The 21,161-nt window shown below is 40.7% G+C and overlaps 1 protein-coding gene across 12 annotated transcripts in view; it reads left to right on the top strand.

The window, feature by feature from the left end:
- MBD5 (methyl-CpG binding domain protein 5) overlaps positions 1–21,161 on the top strand; it is a 120,247-nt gene that overhangs the window by 23,855 nt on the left and 75,231 nt on the right. For all 12 annotated transcript variants that reach the window (XM_015869254.2, XM_015869253.2, XM_015869252.2 and 9 more), the window contains exon 2: positions 19,320–19,417. The gene's annotated coding sequence lies outside the window, so the exon portion shown is untranslated. The remainder of the gene's footprint in view (positions 1–19,319; positions 19,418–21,161) is intronic.

Raw genomic sequence — 21,161 nt, 5'->3', positions numbered from 1 at the left:
TATGTAATTAGAGAAGGCCCGACTTGTTTGTGCGTTTTTAATTACGGAAAGCCAAGGTTCAGTTATATGTAACAGAGGAGAGAAGCCTGGGTTTATCCTCCAGACACCATGCTGTGGGTAATTCTGCAAATACTCAGCTGCACAAATTTTAACACGCGGCAGCTCCTGCCATGTATTTAATGTGGCAGAGGCGATATGCTGGAAGAGCAGGAGAAGGAAGGAGATATTTCACTGCTGATAGCAAAGGAAACAGAGTTTGCTTCCCATCTATAGAGCCTTGTTGTGTCCCCCCCTGCCCCCCAGAGCCGTGTGCCTGCAGCCTGTGACAGGTGGCTGCTGGGGCTGCTAATTGCAGCCTAGCACAGCATGTGCAAAACACTTCCTGCCGTATGTCCTGCCTGAGTGGGAGCCTGTTTGGTGCGCTCCCGTCAGAAGCCACAGCAACAGATGTGTGCAGAAAAGGCGAGGGCTTGCATTTCATGCGGTTCAGCTCCACGTTTTCACAGGACCATATGGTTTATATAGATGTTTTGTATACATCTTATCGAGCAGATGATTAGAAGTTAAGGATTAAGCGCTGAGTCGGGCTTCCACTAAAACCCGTGTAAAGTGACATTATTGCAAACATGAGCGACCTCTAAAAGTGACAGAGCTGCCTGCGTGTTTTGCTGTTTGAGGATATAGCAGTGAGCGTCCATAGAAGCATATTTTAATAATACATTTAAGAAGATTTAGCTCTTGCACACCACTTTGGATATCTGCTGTCCACATAGAAAACAGTAGACTTTTTTTTTTTTTACCAAAACTATTGTCACAAACAACAAAGAAGAACGCTGTGTTTGTGTAGCATGGTGCAGAGCTTAAAGGTGGGTGCAAGTGCTTGGCCATGTGCATCTGTGTCCTGTGGCTTCTCTGTTGCCTTTCCTCGGTCTTCGTGTCAGAATCATGGAATCATTAAGGCTGGAGAAGACCTCTGGGATCCTCAAGTCCAACCCTGTCCCACCCCACCATGCCCACTGTCCACATCCCTCAGTGCCACATCCCCACAACTCAGTTGTCTCACTGTACTGTAATCTTGGGGAATACTGCTGGGTTAAAAAGAATAACAAACTTTTATGAGCTTATATTCAGTGATGTTGAATATAGAAATGGACCTTTTTAGCTTTATGAAAGCAAGGAATTACGGGTAGAAATATATAATAATTTTACTAGCTAGAGTATACAGTCTAGACAGTTTGTATTGTGGCTTCTTTCATCACTAGCCTTCTGTTTTGATAACGTTGTGTTTTCATGCCGTTTTACTTGAACAGGTATGGAAGTGATATGGGAACTTACAGGAATCTGAAATATGATCCTGTTTCTGTTGAATAGCCTCGGAACTGAACAGCTCTCGGTATTGAGGGTGTATTTGTCTCTTGAAGTGGACGATACATGTGTAAGTCAGCTTTAGAAGCAGTCGTCTTGGTTCAGGCAGTGGGTACAGGAGGAGTCCCATGGATTACTGTGGAATCCAGTCTGTTTTCTTTGTTTGGAATGGACCTACACAACATGAAACTACCACCTGCAAGGGTCAAAATAGAAAATGAGTTTCTTCTTTTAACTAAGTACCCAACCAATAGGGTAGGAGGTAATAGATATATATGCGTATGTACAAATATACATATACAAAATCAAAGTGGTTACGGTGGTCTTCAGATGAATTATCCTTGTCATAGTCATGTCTACCCTAGTACAAGTTGAATGCAGCAGTACATGCATTGACATAGCCATCAGCTGTAGACACAAGCCTTGGCTGTGTGTGTTGCTGCAGTTCTACCTCCACTTGTCAAACAGGATCTCTGTTGGAAAGGTGACTTTACATAGCTCTGGCAGCCATGATGCCCATTATCAAAGCAGAGGTAGCAGAAAAGTCCATCATCAGTGCCTTCATCTTATCCTGTGCCATCTGAAGGCACCACATTTCCTTCTGGTTTCTCTTTATGTGCTTGAACAAATGACAACAGAGCATTTTCCAGAACTTGATGATGATTTCATCAGACCTGTTAAAATGTACCTCTGTACAACAAGTGTCCATCCCAGCTTGGGGCAGCAAGCCCAGTCAGCACTCAGCAGGCTGGGAGAGATTTAGCCTGCAGATACACCTCGCTTCTCCCACTTAACTCGCTGGTAAAAGTAATTAAAACTTTCAGTGATAAAAGAAGAATCTGTAATTAAATCAGAAGGCCACGTATGAGGCAGAACTGCTGCTGCTCTTCCAATGCCTTGCCCAGGAGTGTGTGTCAGTTTGAGGGGAGGGGGCACTGGGAAGAGGCTTGGATCTGACCCATGGTATTGTGCTGTGGTCATGATAGTCCCAGAAAGGTGGAATCATTTCTGGATAAATTCCAAGTTGGGTCTTTGAATTTTATCCGAAGGTCGTTCTGCTTCACAGAATTGAATGATTTTAATTGCGGTTTAATGTCAGAATAAATGGTGTGTGATGCATCTGTGTAAACGTCATTTCCATTTTTAAAAATATGAATCAGTTTCTTTCATGTTTCTCAGAACTATGCACTTAATTTCTCACATATGATAACATTTGAAAAGAGGCAATTTCAGAGAATATCAGAGCAATTTAATGGAACACATTTGAGGAACATAAATTTGGTCATAGGAAGAGTTTCTTTGCCCACAACCTCAAAAAAACCTTTTCCTCCATTCCACAGTGAACAACTGAAAGTAGTTGTATGCAAATTTGACCTGTAAGGACTTTCATCAAAACAAATGTAAGTATTTTAAGCTTGCCAATGCCTTCAGTAAGTTCTTGGGCCCTTAATTTGTAACTTGGAGGAGGAAGAAACCTGAGAAACTGTAATAAAAACTCACATATTTGTCATTGTTTGAAAGTTCAATATTCTCATGGTTGTGTCGATGCAGAACAGAGTATATTTGGGGTATTATCCAGAAATTTGCACTATTTTTCTGAAGTAGCTTTTGAAAGGAACATTGTTTTCTGCAGGCTGGAAATACATCCAGCAAGTCACAAATTGATTATCAAATTTTGAGTATCCGCTTAGAAGAAAGCTGCTCATTAATTCACTGAATTTTTCATTGACTGAAGGCAGGATTTCTTGTACAGCCAAAGCATCTTTGGATTAGCTTTACCTTTTAAATTCCAATTATAAATGTAGAAATAAGGTACTTCTCTCTATTATGGAGCTTCTGGATTGGGATGTGAATGTAGTGATACAGATTAGTTGTATTTTAACTTCTGCAAAGTTCAAGTGGTCGTATTTAAAGTACCAGGAGTCACATCGTCTACATTCTCCATCAACCAACAGTGGGGACAACATAGTAGTTGTACCAGATTGTATATTGCAAAGGTGGGCTTTGTGCTCAAACCCATGCTGAAGAAAGGCGTCCCAGCAGTCTATCTAGGAGTAGTTTGAAATGCAGCGTCAGCCAGCAGCATGTGCTTGATGTCACTGGAGTGTCCCTAAAGGAAAGGCGGTGGTGGTGGACAGGTCCACCAGTACCAGGATTTAACTTACTTTGAAATATGACCAAAGTGGAAATGCAGCATAAGTTGCACTTGGTCATGTCTTACCTTGCCAGCTGGGAGGAGACTGTGTTTTTACTTCTTTGTGTGACTTCTCATAGGGGCTCATCCCTACATCCCGTGTTTTGGAAGGTTCTTCAGAGGCTCTTCCAATGAGCACTTCTGTTCCTGGTGTTTCAGCAGCTTTTTAGCAGTTGGTGAATGTCTGCCATGTGGTTTTGGTTCAGGGAATGTTGATTTTTTTCCTGATATCTTCTTTCCTGCCATGCGTGTTTTTACAGACTTTTATGAAACTTCTTTGTTAGTTCTGGAATTATAACTCCTTTCATTGAAAACACCATTCTGAAGATATCTGAGGCTTTTATAAATAGAAAAAGAATTCAGTATATCTAAACTTGCAAGTCATTTGTGTTTCTACATTCACAATTCAGTATCACTCCTGTTGCCTGTTGTAACTACTTCTTTCCTCGTGTACCAACATCCTGTGCTCAAAACCTTTGAACAATATTCACCTTCTAATTTCTTCAACACCTCAGATATATTTTTAATTACTCCTTGCTGTACCCGATAATACTAATTTTCTTAATAATTAATAGCAATTTGCCTTTCATTTCCATTATTTAATCTGCTTATTTACAAGTTCAAGCACACATTTACAAGGTGCGTATTTACATATCTGAACAACTCTATGTTGTGTTACTCAAAATATTGATGCTTTGCAATTGTTAGTCACATAATTATCCTAAACGTTGTAATAAATCCTTTGCCCTTTTTATTTTGTCAGCTCCAGTTTTTGCTTGTAGCCGCGTTTGATGTAAATAGTAAATATTAAGGTAATTTTAAGCAGTTATTTAAATGGAGCTTCCCTTCCCAAATGTCGTATTTTGTGAGGCTTTTTGACCTAGTTGTCAGGTAACACTAAATGAGGGATCCTGAAAGCATGAATGAACTCACACATAGTACCTTTGAAAACTAAACCACATGTCCACATTTTCTCTGTGGTTTTAGTTAGTTTGTTTTGTTGGTTATTTGTTTTTCATTCCATTAGGAGTTTACCTGCTGGTAATGAAACCACCTAGACTGAGTTGAACACCAACCCAAGATGAATGAAACATATTTCAACCAGTGAAGTAGTAACTACATGGGGCTTCAACAGGGGTTATTTTGACATGCGAATATTTTGCTTGCTTTGAGTCGTTGTATGCTTTATGCATGTAATTGTACTATTTTACAACTATATATTCTAAATCACATTATTTCTCGGGGATTTAGCCAGTCCTGTGGGAAGGCTGATAATGGGCTGTGGCTGTAAATTCTGGGATGGAGCAGAACCTTTAACATGCTCTGATGTTTTTGTGCTTGGTGTCTCAACATTTGACCTGTTTGATCAGGGAACTGGGAAGAATCCGTGAATGAAATTTCTGGCTATTAAAATAAAATGAAAAACTCAGCCCACTCTTCCTCAAACATCACCATTTTTTTCATTTTAATATTTTAATGGGTTTTTCTTTTCTCTTCATGTGGCTGGGGTCAAGCCTTGCTTCTTCCCATCTATCAAGTCATCTTAGCTCTGCAGAATTCCTGCCAGCAAATCTTCAAACCTATAACCAAGCAATATTGAAATTGCCAATGAAAGAGCTTTATTCTTCTAAGCATATTTGCCAAACACTCTGACTGAGAGATTAAAATACACGTGTGAAGCAAATTTGGCTAGGGCTTTGCAGGCAGACGTACTAACTTGAACTGCTGGTACCATCCATTCAGGCTTCATCCCTTGTAGCAGGCTGAGAGCATCCTGCAGGTCTCTTGCTGCTCCAACAGGCCTTGTCCTGTTTCTTTATTCTTTTGCAATTATTTATTTATACTTTTTTGGTGTGTGTGAGAACCAAGTATCTGTTTGATGCAAAAGCACTAACAGTTTTGTGGGGGGAAATAAATGATGTTTGTACTGCATTGACATGCGAGAGTAGCTATTGAGCATGCTTCAGTGCTCCCACCTGTAGCACAACTGATTAAGTGTGGGGAGGATGAAAGAAGATATTGAGCAGAGGAAGTGAAAGTGTATGAGGCCAAGGGGCTCCAAATGTGAGGAACTGTTACCAAACTAATAGGAGGTAGTCATAATATTTTTAGTTTATAAGGTTGTTATTGATGTAAAATGCAGAAATAAAGGATGAGAAGCAGAAGTCGGAGGGAGATATTCCTCATCAGTCATCAGAACCTCAGTTATAATGCCATGAGAGTAAAGGGCATCTATAAACGAGGCTGGAACTTAGATCATTTGTCTTCCGTAGTTACTAATGGATCTGTAGTCCTTAGCCACTATTTCCTCTTGGAAGGCAGTTATACTTCTGTCCTTCATAACATCTTATGTCAGTATTCTGGGCTCTGATCACTCAGCATATTGTCTTTAAGAGCATGGGGACATCTGCATGATTTAAGGAAAGTAAAGATAGATGCTTCTAGCATACAGAGAGACATGTCAGAAATACCTTCCCAAGGGAGGCAGGCTCAAGGACTGGACCTGTGCACCAGCCCTCCAGTTCCTCTTGCCTCCTCCAGTGTAGGATCTTAGAAAGGCTTGGGTTGGAAGGGACATTAGAAATTATCCGTCCTCACCATGCACTACTCTGGTGAGATTCTCTGGGAAAGTCAGTTGATATTCTTGAGTAATCCAAGATAGAGTAGATGGGAAGTGTTGGGAAAGAAGCTGGGAGGAGGCATTCTGGGAAGCTCAAGTAGGTTTGGTGTGTGCTGGTAATGTTAGAAGGAATCATGTGGAAGCACCTGGGGGGAAAGAATGACAGATTTACATCTCAGAGTTATTTTAGACTGTGTTATTCTCCGTGGGGAATTCCCATTCAGCTAAGAACAGTGCCATTCTTATAAAATATTTCAGGCTAACGCTGTGGTACAACTCTATATTAGAATCTCTAGTTAAACTATAGAACACTTAGAAGATACAAGAGTTACCCATCTCAGTAAGGCTCTTTAAGAGTCACTGTTAGTGTGGCCGGAAGGGGAATTGTCAGGTACCATGACATTAACAAAGGTTTCTCAAGAGCAGCCTTAAATCTTATTAGAAATATTTCTACTAATGATTTTGACACTAGCAAAAAGGCAGACCTGACAGACACCATTGGGAAGCATCACCAGAGAAAGACCAAATGTGCAAGAAGACGAAGGGACTGTGGAAATGCTGCCTCAACAGAAAATGGGCTGAATCTTCAGTGATGGTTCAGCCAGAGATGTTTGCATGTGTGTCTGTGCAAACTCCTTCAAGCAGGGAGAGGTTTGAAGAGCGCCCTGGTGCCCAAACCTCAGCTAGTGCCCAGCTGCCCTGGGAGGGCTGGAGGCCAGCTGAGCTCGGTGCCTTGCAGTATCTTTATGAGTGTGGAAGAATTGAAGGTATTGTTAAGGCCACTGTAACTTCAATTGCTTAAAAGGACGTCATTTTAAAAACTATGGCCTTTTTTTTTTTTTTTTTTTGGAGGGGGAGGGGATAGAGGGAAATCGGTTGGCACTATTTTTTGCTCTTACAGTATATGGAATTCAGAATATCTCAGGCCTTGACAACCAAGAAATGAGAAGTTATGAAGTAAGAAAATCCAGATTTAAATCTTCCCCTGCTGAGCTGGCAGTAGCAGCTGAAAATTATTTGCATGCTAAGGTGTAGTTGTACTGAGCAGTGAAAGGAGCAGCTGAAATACCTAAATGGAGCTGTTGGTTGGATTTCAGGAGATTTATTGAACTTGCTCTGTTCACCTCATGTACAGTCTTTCTGTGTGTTTCAGCTTCGTTTCAGCAGTAAGTGGGGCCCATTTTCTATCTGTAAGATGAATAGGGGAGAGATGTGTGGGTTTGCTGGTATTCAGTTGAAGTGCAGAGTTGGTCGTCGTTCAGGGACAGGGAATTCGAAAAGTACATTTCCACCTGGCTGGAAGGTATGGAGAAGACAGGCAAACTTGTGCTACTGCTGCTCAGTGAAGGTGGTGGCACTGGGTGGAAAAGAAATGTTCCAGCTGGGTGCAAGGAAAATAAAATGACTGTGGTGCTGATGGGTCAGTGGATGGGCTCTAAAATGCATCCTGGAGGTGTATGAGACTTGGCTGACCAGTGCTGAGCATCCTGCCCTACTGGACCTGGCTGAGTAAAGCTGGGCTGCAGCCTTCACAGGTCCTTCCCAACAACTACTCTGTGCTAATTAACTTTCCTTGATCAAAAGTGTTGGTTTTATAGCCACAATAAACGTAATCAGATGGCCAGGATTATCCATGAACTTACAGATCTGTATCTCAGCTCATTTCTTATAAAACTATATTTTCACTTATTTATTTTCTACAGCAAAAAAATGTTTTGAATTTTTGTGCACAGGGTTTTGTTTTGTTGGTTTTGGGGATGAGATTTCTGTTGTCGTTTGGCATTATTTGTGATATCAAAGATTTTCGTGTATGCGTTTATTTTCTGTGCAGATGTTGCTAAAATCAGTTTAAACATGCAGGTATTTTCTGCAGCCTTTTAGTACCAAAGCCTCAGCCATCATAGTGTGTGAGGAAACAAACAGGAAAGTTTTCAGTGGGTTCCAGGTTGATGTCCTGAAAGGGCAGTCCCTGGCTGCATGGCTTACAGCAGGGCCAGGCCTTCTGCATAGCACTCCTTCATCTGTTCTTGTAAGGAAATGGTGTTACAGAAAGTCTAAGGGAAGAGAATGGGCAAGGCCAGACTTAACAGCCTCCGTGTATCTGAAATTGTAAATAACGAAAGATAAAAAGGAAATATTCAGGGGAGCGCAGGGGCTTATAGCTAGAAATAAAGCAGTGAAATGAAGAAAGAGAAGATTAAGGCTAAATGTCATGAAAGAGCATTCTGCAACAGTAGTGGTTTTTTAGATGACTCTTCCAAAGAAAGCAAAGAAAAAAACTGTTTTAGGACAAAGGCCCTTTATTCCTTTTTCTTTTTTCCCTGTTTCTTTCCTTCAGCTTAACCACCCTATGTAAAATAATCTCATATGGGTATATAAAAGAACGTATTAAATCTTTTGAGGCGTGAATGTGAATCTCTGCATCCTTAGAGCTGTCGTGATGATGCCTGAATCTTGTGCAGCTTCACCAAGCACAACCTCTGTCACCCAGCTCTCAGGGCACAAAGTCCCAATGCTGCAGTGCAAGCAAGGAGCTGGAGGTTCAGGATTTAGTTTTTACGTAAGTTGCAGAAAAGAGAGAGTGGAAAACTGTGTTTGGGCTGCAGTGAGTGGAGAAGGAAGAAGGAAGATTGGAAGAAATAAAGCTTACCTGGGAGCTTTGCTTGCATTTTTGTCTGGGTGTTGATGGTGCCCCTTTATTTATCACTAGCAGGACCCAGCTGGCAGTTCCGGCAGTAACTTGTCCTTTCTGAATGGAGATTAGAATCATTGTAAAGGAGCAAGGAGGGTGTTTGTGGTTGGCTAACTGCTAACAGGAGGTAAAGAAACAAACCAAACTCCTGAAGTTAAACTTTGAAGTGGGTTAAATAAGTGATAATTCTTGACTATATCATTTTTTGACAGATATTCTTCACGTAGCTGACAGTGGCTTTTGATGTCTAAAACATCTTTCCTTTAACTTTATCTCCAGCGCCATGGAATTCTTGCAGAATGAAGTTGCTGGTATTGGTGGTGTTGCATCTGTGGGCTGATGAAACGGTGCAGAGAAAGCTTTTTGGTTTCTTAAATGTGGTCTGTGTGAAGGAACTCCTGCGTGTTCCAGCTGAAGCTGAAAGCTTTCTGTAAATCTGTGTGCCATCATTAGCGCTATCAATATCACCTTATTATCAGTAAGGTAACTGAATACTTTGCTGCTTTCCCTTCTTTCGCTTCTCAGTGCAGTATTCCAGCTGAACCTTGCTAATCTGACAGCTCTTTGCTACCAGCCTGGCTGCAGCCAGAGGCAGCCTGAGCTCCAGACCTCTTGGAGGTGTTATGCGATCCTTTCTCCTGCATAACAAAAATCACTAAATCATGCTAAGAGTTCAAACACAACTTTTCCTTGGGCTCAAAAGCCTCTGCTGCCTCATGAGGGTCTTCGTGCGATGCAGACACTTCATCTTGCCCTTTCCTGGAGAGTAACCTGTCTTAGCAGTTCCTTCCACAACGGAGTGTCTGCTGTGAGTGCTGTTTCTGCTGTAGGTGAGAAGAGACAAACTGCACACTTCATACATTCACCAAGGAGGCTGTGGATGCCCCATCCCTGCAGGCGTTCAAGGCCAGGCTGGATGTGGCTCTGGGCAGCCTGGTCTGGTTTCAGCCCTGCACACAGCAGGGGGTTGGAGCTGGATGAGCATTGTAGTCCTTTTCAACCCAGGCCATTCTATGATACATCTGGGCACTAAGGAAGCTGTCACATGGTCATTCCTGCTGTGATGATGATGGTTTTCCCAGGAGATGTCTTAGAAAATTAAGAAGGTTGTTTTCTTTACAAAACTTTCCAAACCTCATTTCAGCCAAGCAGGAAGGGAGCACTGCTCTGATCTGTTTCTGACTTAATCGTATGTGTGTCATGTGATGCTGGGGCCGCTACCAGGGGGCTCCTCAGACCCTTGGAGGAATCAGGCTGTCTCTAGGAGAGGCTGTCTTTATAGCAGTGATAGGATGGAAAGGATCATGGCAGAGACCAAACTGATAAAGGCAGAAATAGTACAAGGAACAGCATGCTGAAGCCAGAATGTTTAAAGCTGCGTTAGAGGCATCTCTTTTCAGTCCGTTCAGAAGTTACCTTCCGTGGCCAAGTCTTTTAGCTGTTCCAGAAGAGGTTACTCCATGCCTCTTGCCCAAGTCCACTTTGTTAATATTGCAAAATTGCAATTGAACTAAGCTGATTAAATGGTGCTGTAGATTTGAAACAATGTTGTTAATCTGTCAGCCAAATATATTGCAGGGAAAACAAGGTAACAGAAAAGCATAAATTCCATCCAGAAATATTATTTCCTTATTTGAAAAAATACTAACAACAGAACATGTCTAGAAAGTCTTTCGTTCAAACAAACCCAGCACTGGAATAGGAGGATATCAGATTATTTTTCTTTATTTGAGCAAAGAAAGAATGCAAGCACAACGTAAATTTGGTATTTAAAAAAAACCCAACCTGCATTATTACATCTGAGAGGTTTCTTAGATTGGCCTGCAGGTTCCATGGGAATGATCTGCACACGCTGCATTCAGAGCTGAAAAGGAAGCTAAATTCCTTTCTGTTCGTAATGCAATCATCTTACAAGGTATTTTTTATTAAATTAGACCCATGTGACTAAATTGCTACTGATGCCTTTTGTGAATGCTCCTAAATCATCAGCTAAATAGCAGCTGATCTAAGTTTGGCAAAAGGAAGAAATGAAGTTTTGGAAAATGATCTTCATGTTCCTGATAGCAATCAATCAGAATGGGTTACTTGCATACAGTCTTTTTTTAAAAGCACCATACTAATGGGAGGGCTGCAGATCTTTCTTATGTTAGCAGAGGAAAAAGAAAAAGGTATAGTCCGTTCTTTGAGCTTAAATGTGCTATGGACGTTCAGCTTTATATATGTGCGTATGTGTGTCTATATTTTATATATATGTATGTAAAATGTTTATATATATATTTATATGTTAATTATATGGATCTTTAAGGCATACAGCAGGATGAAAAGATTGCTGTCTCCACTTCTTTTCTAGCATCACTAGAAGCAAAAGCAAAGCATACACTGGCTTACCTGACCAATTAGTGAATTGTTTTCTTCTGCCATTTCCTGTTTAATTCATGCATTTGATAGCTATGCTTTGTCTGCAGAGAAATCTTTCCTGTGTTCTAGGGGTCTCCTTCAAAGCAGCACACAGACAATTGAGACATTTTGGTATTTAGGGCATGTCCCCAGCTTTCATCTGCTCTTCCTTACCTTTCATGTTTGTTTTTTCCCATTGTCAGAACCTGCAGTGCCTCCTCTTCGGTATCCCTGGCAGCAGCTGGGAGTGCATTCACTTCAGAGGTGGGCGGCCCTTCTGTCCATGCTGTTTTCCAGATGCTGGGGGAAGGAGAGTACTGGGTATAGGCCTGGCAAAGTGGGGTCAGGCTTATATATTTGTATACATGCATTAAAAAACATGTTAAATCTTATAGGTAATCTTAATAGCATTCAGTTTGGTGAACGTACAGTGCTAATAGATAGCAATATGCATCTGTTAAACCTTATGGGATTTGGGGACGGTTGTGATTTAATTTGTTTCTGGGAGTTCCATCAAAAGAGAAATCCTTTGTAAAGCTGCAGGTGTTAAAATTAGACAAAAATACTTTCTGTTCTGGGAAATTATATGCACTTACAGCTATTGAATGTTGAAGCTGAAATGCAGGGAGGGAAAAAAATCTTAATAACCTGCTAACTGTAATTCTAAGATTTCATAGAAGCAGGTTTCCTGGCCCTTCTTTCTGGTTCCTTTGAATAAATAAGACACTTACAGATCCATGGAAGCTCCCATGTGTTGTCAACCCAACTAGTTCAGTTCAGTTAAATCTGGAAGTTCATTTTGTACGTGAGTTCCTGAGACAGGAATTTTTCAATTTCACCAAGGCTTACTGCAGTGTTTATAAACTTAGTGCTTTATATTTACATATAATGTATGTTAAGTCAATTACAGTGACTGGGAGAACAAGGGTAGTGCTGAGGAGTACAGAACAGCAGTGCTGGTAGCAAGAGGGGGTAAGACTGTTTACAAGGGTAAATAGTGATAGGACAAGGGGGAATGGCTTTAAACTGAGACAGGGGAGGTTTAGGTTGGATCTTAGGAGGAAGTTTTTCCCCCAGAGGGTGGTGACGCACTGTTCACAGGTTGCCCAAGGAGGCTGTGGATGCCCCATCCCTGCAGGCATTCAAGGCCAGGCTGGATGTGGCTCTGGGCAGGCCTGGCGCTGGTGGTGACCCTCGCATTCAAGCAGGGGTGCGAGCTGATGAAGGCACTGTGGGCCTTTGCAACCCAGGCCGTTCTGGGATTCTATGACTTTGCCTGTTGGTATCCAAAATGCGGTACAAAACTTTGCCCTAATTTTGCCGCAGCTAAATAAATGGAAAGATACCATTGAACTTCTGTTCAACCCTCGTAATATCAGCCAATTAATACAATTTTTCTGTTGCACTTGATTGCCTTTTCAGTTCTCTAAAGACAAAATAAACAAGAGGCGTATCTGAAGAGTGATGGATTTGTTTCTCTTTTGCTGTGTAATCATCACAGATTCATATGTACTTACCATTTTAGTGTTTTCTGCCTCCTCTAAACGTTTCCAGTTGAATTTTGGAGGTGGGTCTCTCAAGCAGTTGAGGCTCAGCACTGTGCCATGTTTTCAAAGAAAGTCTGGAAAGATGTCAGTGTTCCACGTGCTGTGTGGTGTCCTCTTTGCAGTTTGAATTCTGATTTCTGCCATTCAGTGCCTGAAAGCTCAAGAACGCTAATTATTTTATAATTGTGACTGTCAGTATGTGGTTTTCTCTACACAGACCACAAAGAGAACTTCAGTCCAACCTATGACACCTTTGTGAGTACTGACAGGAAATATCCACACAAAACCTAAAGCTGCTCTATCTACATTTCTATAATGCAGTTCCTTCAGACTTGACTTCTATGTTTAGAAAAGTTATTATTATAACATCAGTTCTCCACAGATTTCCTATAGACAGAGACAGCCCTGGGGCTATAAAATGCTGTTAGGGAGATATCAGCTGCCACAAATTGGAGGCAAGTATTTGTGGATCCATCTAAACAGAAGAGAAAGAACGTTGCGTGGTAAAGCACAGGCATGCTTCCACAGTTAGAAAAACTATTTTTCTATCTTCAATCTAAAAATAACAACTAGGAAATATTCCTAATCCCTTCATTCGTTTTTCTTGATTTATGTCTTTTCACATTTGCAACAGAACTTGAACCATCTTCCCGGCGTTCAACCAACAAGATTACAGTTGACAATATCTGCAGTTCTATGTTTTGTTTCCACCTGTACCAACCATTTGAGGAGGGCTCTCAATCACTGCTGCAGGTTTTTGTTAGGAAGTGAATAGCTTTGCCATCTTGTTGTGACTTGGAAAGTGAATTCCACTGTGAGGTGTGCTGGGTGTTTGGATGAGTGGCAACATGGATGGGAAGGATTCTCATTTGTATATGGAAAACTTAAGATGATCAAAAATGGTGTTTTAAGAGATAACTGAAATTTGCCAGTGCTTCACCTTCAGTGAGGTTGTATGGCTGATCACTTGGTGGTTAATTTAATGTGTCAGTCTGCAGAAAGGTGCCTGGGTGAGATGTGAATAGATTTTGTTACTTTCACTTCAGGCTTTGCCTTGAAAACATGTGGCTGCTGGATTCATGTCCATACATTCAATTTCTGCTTCTTAAAATACTTTCAATCTCAAATACGTATGCTTAAGGTCTGATACACTACCCCCACATTGCAGTAGATTTAAGCTTTCTTAAGCTGTGTCCTGCAGATCCAGTCTTCCTTCACACCACCACCAGATACCAAATGGTCTCAGACTCTTTAATCTCTCAGTGCTGTCTTCATTAGGTCATGTTACTCAGCATTTGTCATCCCTTTAGAATCCTGCTTGAATACATAATGAAGGCTCACTTTATATATATATAAATATATATATAGCCCTGATTATTAGGATGTATACTGCAATATGTTCAAATACTGTAAAGTAATGAAGTGCAGCACTATATAAACATGAGTCTATGGATTTTTGAATTGATGAGTGAGTTGATGAAGAGTTAATGTCCACGACTTATCAGGGATTTTTTTTTGCCTGGTTTTCTGTGCTTTGGTCTTTCAACCTCTCCACTTCCCTCATGCCTTCTCTACTTGGTCCGCCTCTCACAGGGAGTGGTACAGACATTGGTGAGCAGCCTAATTCGGGGATCTGGAGATATGAATTGACTCTGGAGCTTCCTCCTGCTCTCTTAAATGAGGTATAAGATCAGGACATAAAGCTCTCCAGCTGTAGGTGCTTTACTATTCAGGTAATTTCAAATATGTGAGACTAAGAAAGAGAAGTCTAGATATCATGCTCACGTGTTACTGAATGGTGATGTGCCAGAATATAATGCCTGTTAGGGCAAAGGTGAGAAAAAGCACCTTGTGGTTGGGTTAATAAGATCTTTTGGGTTATGGTGTTTTTTCTTTAGTTTGTCCTGTGCCGTGTGTAGACTCAAGTATGGTTATAGTTTCCCACAGTGTACAGCTGAAAGCCTTATGGTTCTCCAGGGATGGCTGCACATTAGGCAGTTACTCCCCATGGAGAAGTTTACTAATTGTAGAGGTTATACTGTTGAGATTCAAGGAGAGATCAGCTGATATATATATATATATAGAGGTATATACCTATATATATATATATAGGTATCTGTAAGGAACCTCTAAATGAAAGAACTACAGATGCTGTGTTTGGAAGAGAAATGGGTCTTATTAAATGTAGTTAGATGAGTCTCTGTTTTGCTTCTCAGAACTTTGAATAGCACTGAAATTTTGACTGTATTAAGAATGAAGTCTGGGTGTAACTCAATACAGAAGATACAAAGCTGTAGGTATTGCTGGAGGCTTCTCAAGGGCCGAGTAGGCTGACCTGCCACGTGCTGATGAGAGAATTAAAGAAGCTTTTAAACTCACAATGGCATCTTTTTTCTCTAATGCTAATGAGAAATCTGTATTATGTTGGTGTCCACAAAATGGTAAATAACAGTTAAAGACAGGATGTAATTCGTTCTTAGAGTGGTACTGGAGCAGAGTTATCTGCTAAGTGATCACATTAGTTCTTGCTCGCTGGTCCCTGGTTTGACTGCTGGTTTATTTATTTTTTTCCTTATAACTGTTAAATATTGGAGCTGCCTTCTCTGCATAGTAAGACAAAAAGGAAATCTGATGGTTTTCCTCCGAATCCATTTCCAGTGGCGTGCCTTTGCAACTGAAGTCAGTCATCTCATAGATCCTAAGCCAGGAGGAGGAGGGATCTGTGCTCATTCTGTGCAGTGCTTGTTGCTGTTGCTTTCCTCTCATCCCTACCCCAAGACGTGGGGTGTGTGGGGGTGGGTGTTTGTGGGCTTGAAAACGAAGAGCTAGAAAACAAAGATCTGCTCAGCGCCTTTCAACTCTACTAGTTCTTAAATTTGGCACTTAAAAAAAGACATTTTTTTAGGCTTTACCTTTGTGTAGCTGTACGCGGGGATGTTATTATGTGTACTGTTTTCTAATGTTTTCTGTGTACATTTAGCTTAGGGTAGAATAAGCTTTGTAAGGCTGCAGAAACATACCTCCCAGAGGCAGGTGACTGATAGGGACTGCAAGCCTTTGTAGTGTTTCTGTGGCAGTGCCTCTTGTGTGTGTTCCCTTATCTAAAAGCAAATGGGCTGAAATTTTGCACCTGTTCTAACTAATGGGTTTCTTTTAATACCCAAGCATCCCTATGAAGCCTGAGCGTGGTTTTCACCCCTGTAACTTAAAGGAAGACGTGTAACTTCATCAAAGTTACTTTTGATTTACGCCTGTGCAAAATTTGGCTCTTTCAAGAAGCTCAATTGCTGAAACAAATGCAAATATTTAATTCCTGAGGTTTTTGTGTCTGTTGTTTGCATTTGTGACACTGTAATTAAAAGCAAACTCCCAGTGTGGCATGGATGCAACTGGGACTGGAAGATGAGTGTGACTGCACCTGGTTGGTACCAGAGACCTCCCTATGAAATCCCATAGAGGGGTCTGAGGGGGTCCAGTGTGTAATTTTCAGTTCGTTACTTTGTTAAATGTGTGGACAACACTTAAATGTGTGTCAATAACATTTATAGCAGAAAATATCCGAAATAATACAGAAATAGAGTGCAGGAACTATTTCCACTTGGAACAAACGGAAAGCTAACAACATTAGGAAAACATATTGATGTTTTTACATAGCTGTGCAATAAAATGGTTAGGTTAAAAATAATTCTGACTTAATAGCACCCCCAAACAGAGAAAATAATGCCTAAAACCAGTGTATTATTTTTCCCCAATGATTTATGAGCATTGACTTTGTTTTTATTGTGATGCGTTCAGATGGTTTCACTTCTTTGAAGTTGCTGCTTGGGAATAAATTATCAAAATGTATTTGGAGGTTTGGAAAGTTTTGTTTCTCAGAAGAGTAAGTAAATGTTGAGTTGGATCTATGTAAGATGCTTTGTCTTCACTCCAGGAAGAAACTACAAAAAAAAAGAAAAGAAAGAAAATCAAATCAAAACAGATTCCTCCATTTGAGCAGAGACATATGTTTGTGGGCTGGCACCAGACTAGTGTGCAGAATCTTGTAGAACCAACTCTTCATACTCTAGGATATTTAGAGGAACAACATTCAAAGCACGGTGCTAGAATATGTAAGGAGAAAAATACAGAGATCCTTCAGATGGAAAATGTCTGCATGGAGAATTCTTGGTGGCTGTTTATTTCTAACGCTGTGTAACTTTCTTAGTTTTAACTCCAAAATCTGTGAGGTTCTGAGACCAAAACTAATGATATCCTTACAATTACTGCAGCTGTGCATGAGGTAAATACAATGAAATGGGTTTGAAAAGAACATCTATGATAGGAGTGAAGTGTAAGTGTATGGATTTTGGTTGTGCATTTAGGGAAAAAATAGTATAACCTACTAATACAGAAGACCAAGTGAGAATGAGTTACTCAACAGGCAAGAGAAATAGCTGTTCAGTGGCATTAAAATATCTGGGGAGGTTTGGATGTGATTCAGCGTAAGAAAGTGGAAGGCTGAGTTGAACGGACAATTGATAGTAAGCCTCAACACCATATTACGTGTGCAAAGTCCCTTTTAGGGAAAACAAATCACAGACTGTGAACCACTTTGAAAAATAACAGCTTAAAATGGCGCAAAGAAACGTTGCTTTTATTTCCCTGCAGTTGCTCCGTGTTTCATTTTCTCTGTGCAAGAAAAACTGTTTTACTTCAGGTCTGAGTGCAGCTTTTTGCATTTCAAGACCTGCCTCTTGGAAGGTTTGTTTTGTGCTTTGCAATGACTGATAAGCATCTGCCGTGCAGAACTTATTAAACAGATCCATTGATGGATGCTGATTTGGCTTCCATACCACTGTAGGCCTCTAGCTGGATTGGTCTGGCATATCCAGGGGGTAAAGGACAGCCAAAGCCAAGCAGATCTAACAGAGAAAGTGTGTATCGTGTCTGCATGACTCGTAGACCAGTTGAGGTAGAAGCAGTCAGTGGAATTCAGTGAGGTTCAGTTTGCTCTTTGCCTACAGTAATGTAAAAAGGTGTATCAGGGCAGAGCGATTGATAACCTGGCTGTGGTGCCTGTCTGCCCCCTTCACCAGCTGCTGTTTGCCTTGGGGTGCACCAGCAGCCTCAGGCTGTTGGAAGCACTGTTCTGCTCCTCTCCTGCCCCTCAGCCCTATCCTGAGCCACGGCAGGAAAGCAGTGGCAGTGTGCTTTCAATTCCTGCACAGCAGTCTTTTCATACTCTAACAGGGTCATTTTCTATCTGGAATTTCTCCTCCATACCAACCCATCAACTCCAAGTTTGGCAAGCGTCAGGGCATAGCGTACATCCAATTTATTCTTCACATTTTTCATCAGAAAAAAAGAGCGAGTGTAACCCTGGTAGCCTCCATGATTTGATTTCAGAGACTGCTCCGAAAGTTATTTTTCTATGAGGACATTAAATTTTTGGAGGCGTTAGAGAGTGTGAGTATTCAGTGACTTGTTTGGGGGAAGAAGTTGATTCGAGTGTTGTGTTCTGATCCAGTGGAAGCTGAGGGGTTTACTTCAGGAAAAACAAAGGTGGACAATTCAGATGAAGCACTGTAAAGCGTATATCCATTCATAGAGGTGAACTGCAGTAACTTCATGTTTTTGCTATTAGAGGTGGCTTTAAGCAGCTATGGAAGGCCCCTGCTGTGCTGGGGGACCTGGAGCTCTTATCAGCCTTCCATGCGTCCTGGCTGCTGACACATAAATCTTCCCAGCTTGCTAATAGATGAAAGACTAAACAGATAAATAATGCTGAAAACATCAGTATGAACGAGTGGCATGTGCTAGCCTGAGTTTTACTGCTGCTCTGGTCAGCCCTGGCTGGAGCTAGTGCAATTTTGCCTCTGCTCCAAGTTAGATTCCACCGTAACCTGAGAAAGGCTAACCCAAATGGAACCAGCTGAGGGGAGGGTAACATTATTTACAAGATGAAAGCTTTCTGACTTGATTAGCCTCCTAGTTAATGACATCTGTTGCTAAATGCGGACTGAAAGAAGTAACGTGGCATATGTTAGGTTACGGGGATACCGGCGTGGCCTAATGCTGTGTATAGCAGTGAGCAGGTCCTGCATCACTAAGGGGGTTGTCTTAAAGCTATCTGTGTTTTTGCTTACCAGAGTTTTCCCGCTTGCTTTGTTGTTGCATGTAAAATAACATGCTCAATGTTAATTTGCAATTTATTTTGGTTTTTTTCTTTTGTAATCTTTAATCCCTGGGATGATTACTGTTGTTTTCATATGTTAACAGTGGATTTCTTAAATTTGATGTATTGCATCTTAAATATATTGATGTGGATGAATTGTGGTACTCCTCAGCTAGAAAAATGCCTTCCCATGTGCTGGCTACGGGGCTATTTGGTTTTAGCAGCACCTAATAAACTCATGCCTTGCATGCAGTGCACAGTTTTACCCCAACATATAAGCACAAGATATAAAACCCTTGAGCCTTGTTGCCGCTAACCTAGGTGTACTTTTTTGTGGTGTTTTTCTTCAGATCCTTACTGACGATGGTGATCATTGGAGGTATAAATACTGAAGGATACGTCATTTACAGACAAGATCTTTGAAGTTTATTTCCTTCAGACAGCAGTGGTAAGTAAAATATCCGTATTGTGCATTTGCACATCAGTAATGCTTGATACCTTTTGTCCTTAAAAATAATGTATTAACCATAATTAAAGAGCAGCTGGAGTACAGGAGTCAGGCTTTGCTTCCGAAAGTTTTAAGTTTTTTTCTTTTTAGCTTATTTATTCTTATATTAAAAATATGGGGATTACTTCTCAAAAAAGCAGAATTTTAAAACAATGGCACACAGTAAAACAGTGGCTAATCTAAGCAAGTTTTCTGTGGGATATTAGAGATGTAACTTCTTTTTAATTAGCTATTAGATACGTGAGGCTGATGTACGCTCTACTTGTACTATTCGTTTTGAGTGTGTGGACTTCTGGTGACCGATATAAATGTTAAATGCACAGGAGAGTTCTATCTGTATTATTCTTATTCTGTTTGTTATGAAACTAACTATATAAACACTTGAAGTAACATGGAGAGAATATTTCTGTTGTTGCAATAGAGCTAATTTTCCCAGTCATTATCTGCTGTTAATTTAACGTGTGGCAATATCTGAAATTTAGGGATGATTATATGGTAGTAGATTTTTGGTTAGCTGTACAGCTCATCTATGAGCAAACCAATTAAGATGTAATTTCAGAATATAATTGAACTCCTAATGGGGTACTTTAATTCACTTGAAATTTACATATTTGCCTTTTTTTGTTTTAATAGGCAAGTCCAAAATGAGGGTACAGCTTCATTTTTGAACTTATGAATAGAGCAACTTCATCTTAGGCTTTTCAAAATGAAATGTGTAAAATGCTCTTGAATAGGAGGATGGAGATTAATAAGCTACTTAGTTCACAAAATCTGAACTTTGAATAGCTCTCACTGGCTATTTATTTGAAGAATAAAACTTGTGTTGTTAGGATGCCTTGATGTTATTGATACTCTTTTCACCTGCAGCACACCACCACCTGATGCAGTACAGCGAAAACTGAGCCACTTGTTACAAAGTCTGTTCAGCATTCAGAGCTAATTTTCTCCCTTTATGCATGTCTGAGCAGCCAGGATCAGCTGGGAAAGGGCTTGTTCTGCAGATCTTTATTACTGATTTTTCAAGCAGTATGAATAGAAAATTCTTGGAACTCTGTAGTTAGTTCCAGCTTGGCCTGACAAAGGATCAGGGCTGGGACACACAGGGTCAGGGTACATGTTGCTTCCATATTAAGTACCTCATTTCTGTGGTGTTTGTAATGAATTGCTGTTTAACTTCCTGTTGAGTGTCATTTTGCATAAGTCAGAGGTTTTGTATGTAACCTCCCCCTTCTTTTTTCCTTTATCTACTGTGGGATTTTCAGCCTGTATTTAACTGCAAGGGCAGTGAAACAGCGTGTGACTCAGCTCCATATGCAGCAGACACTGGCAGATGTATCTGGGCTCAGGCAGCTCTGGTTCCATTGGATTTTGTATCATTTTTGGTTTTCCCAGCAGAATTCTAGATGAAGCACTAAGAGAACAGCAGATGGGAAAGAGTTAAAAAGTGTGGCATGCGTAACTGAATTACATGACCTAAAACAGGAAAACAAATGGCACAAACAGTAGCTGTTTGTTCGAAGAAGGCTCAAATTAAGAAAGAAATGAAGGCAGTTCTCTTTCCTTTTTATTTCTTTTTTTTTTCCCCAGAATGGAAGACCCTTCTCATATAAAAGGACTGAGCTGAGAGATATTACTTACACCTATGTGTTGCTGTTAAATTTTGGGGTTTTGTTGCTGCTGTTTC

The sequence above is a fragment of the Coturnix japonica genome, chromosome 7, assembly GCF_001577835.2.
Source record: "Coturnix japonica isolate 7356 chromosome 7, Coturnix japonica 2.1, whole genome shotgun sequence".
In the NCBI taxonomy this organism is placed as follows: domain Eukaryota; kingdom Metazoa; phylum Chordata; class Aves; order Galliformes; family Phasianidae; genus Coturnix; species Coturnix japonica.
This window is presented reverse-complemented; position numbering and strand designations above follow the sequence as displayed.